Source organism: Crocodylus siamensis, chromosome 2 (assembly GCF_052110815.1).
Source record: "Crocodylus siamensis isolate JL-2025a chromosome 2, ASM5211081v1, whole genome shotgun sequence".
Classification (NCBI taxonomy): domain Eukaryota; kingdom Metazoa; phylum Chordata; order Crocodylia; family Crocodylidae; genus Crocodylus; species Crocodylus siamensis.
This window is the reverse complement of record NC_143396.1, coordinates 379,861-382,076: the sequence shown is the minus strand read 5'-3', so window position 1 is coordinate 382,076 and position 2,216 is coordinate 379,861. Positions and strand designations below refer to the sequence as shown.

At 52.5% G+C, this 2,216-nt stretch overlaps 1 pseudogene; it reads right to left on the bottom strand.

Moving 5' to 3' along the window:
• Positions 1–259: 259 nt before the first annotated feature.
• Positions 260–1,813, bottom strand: LOC149869794 (immunoglobulin kappa variable 3-20 pseudogene; annotated as a pseudogene).
• Between the last annotated feature and the right edge of the window lie 403 nt (positions 1,814–2,216).

Here is a 2,216-nt window from a genome sequence, read left to right as displayed (position 1 = left end):
GGAGCATGCAGGTGCAATAGGACTTAGCTCCATGTCAGTAGACATAGGACTCCAGCACGGGTTCCCGAAGATCCAGGGTACTCCCACATCCACCCAGCCAGATTTCTACTTTTCAGAGGGAGGTATAAATACACAGAAATGCTTCAACTCTATCCTAACATCAGGGCACAATGATATATGTTTGTTCAGGTACAGCAGACCTTCACAATGAGAAGCAAGATAATTGAGTCCCAAGTAAGGAATCGCTGCCTCCAATTTCCTAGCAGAGATCTGTGCGTGAGAGGGAGAAGAGAGAGGTGAAGGGCTGTGTCTGTGATCAGCACATGGTAATGCTGCAGCAAGTCAGACATCACGGGTCTGTGGCTGGGCAGGAAGCAGCTGGGGTCCGGCGCAGCAGGACTGAGCAGACCAGGGAGGTTTTTGTACAGGGCTGTAGCACTGTGGCAAGTGTTACTATAGTAGAACTGACAGTAATAATCTCCAGCATCCCCAGCTTCCACCCGGGCAATAGTAAAAGTGCTGTCAGTGCCAGACCCACTGCCACTGAACCGGTCGGGGACACCGGAGGGGCGGCTGCTTGTGCCATAGAGAAGAAGCTTAGGCGCCTGCCCTGGTTTCTGCTGGTAGAAGCTCATGTATCCACCACTGGAGCTGCCTTTGCACTTGATGGTGACGGTGTCTCCTGGAGAAACTACCAGGGACTCTGGAGTCTGGGTCACCACAATGTCCCCGCTGGAGCCTGCAGGACAGAAATGATGAACATGGACAGAAGATCAGACCATTCAATGTAAATAGTTATTAACTAAGAGAATCACATTGTGCTGATGTAAGTGTGTTTGTTTGTTTGTTTGTTTTTAACTGTGTAGTTCGGGTTCAGAAAACTGCAAAGAAATGAAACTTTAGCCAGCCCTGTGGAAAAGAAAACATGCTTTTCTATAAAGCCAAAAGTATCATCTAATTTGAATACATAGTATGGCTTTGCACTGCTTCCTGCCCTTACCCTGCGCCCAGAGCACGAGGAGCCCGAGGAGCTGAGTCTGCCACAGCATCTTGCTGCTTCTGCACCGACTGACACGGAGCTGAGAGACACCAAGCATTAAACTGGCCCCTTTATAGCTGCTCCCCAGAGCAGGGCGCAGGCACTGGGGTGGCCATATGCAAAGCAGGAGCTCTATGAAAATGTACCTTCCCTGGGGAACAGGGCACAGGCAACAAGGAAGGGGCTAACGACAGCTCTGCCCTGTGAATAGAAACACAACTCACCGAGTGCTGGAGGAAGCACCAAGTCCCTAGCCAGCTCCCTGGCTCAGACCAGAGCATCCCTGTGTGTAACACTGGCAGAGAGGGCACCTGAGGTCTGTCCTGGTCCTGCTCGTACCGAGAGCCTCTTCTGTGAGTGCAGATGCACGCAGGGAGAACAGGGAATCTCTTGATTTCCTGTTGCAGGACCCTAATCTTCCCTGGCTTAGCACAAGTCTTGTACCGGTGCTCCCCGTTCCCATCAGTGCAGGGGCTGCTGATCTGCATGTGGTCAGTGGGCACCAGGTCCAGAGCTCTGCCCCTTGCCAGCGCCCGCTCCTGCGTCTTTGCCACTCCAGCTGCAGGCTCCTCTCTGATCTGCTACGAAACTTTGATCACAGCATCCCTGTCCCAACCCGCTCCAGGTCATTCCTCCCACCTTCTTCCCAGCGTCCCCCACAGGTTTCTTCCTGGCATGACCTAAGCATGGTGTAACCTGCACCCCTCTCTGACCTGCCTCTCCAAGCACCACGCCATCTCCCTTCTTCTCTTGGTCTCTGAACTCCTTGAACATGCTGTGCACAACCACGGCTGTGATTTTCTTCCTCTACCCACATCTTTGGCTTCCTCCAATGTTGGTTACTCTGTCTCCCCTCGACCGATGCTGCTATCAGAGAAGTCTGACATGCGCATCCCAAGCGCCACACACGTGATCTCCTGACAGCTCTACTGGCATCCGAGTCCTCCCCGCCCTCCCTCCTGACACATATAGAGCAGAGGGCCCTCGGGTGATCAAGTAGAGCAGCTACAGCACCTCACTGGGTCACCATCAGGTTGCTGCTATTAGGCCCCTTCATGGGCTTTGGCTATCAAAAAAACCCAAACGACCCCCACAAAAAAAACCCAAAACAAAAAACCCCAACCGTTGATCTTTTCATCCAAGGATCAGGGGACGAAGTACTTTGAACTGCTCCAAA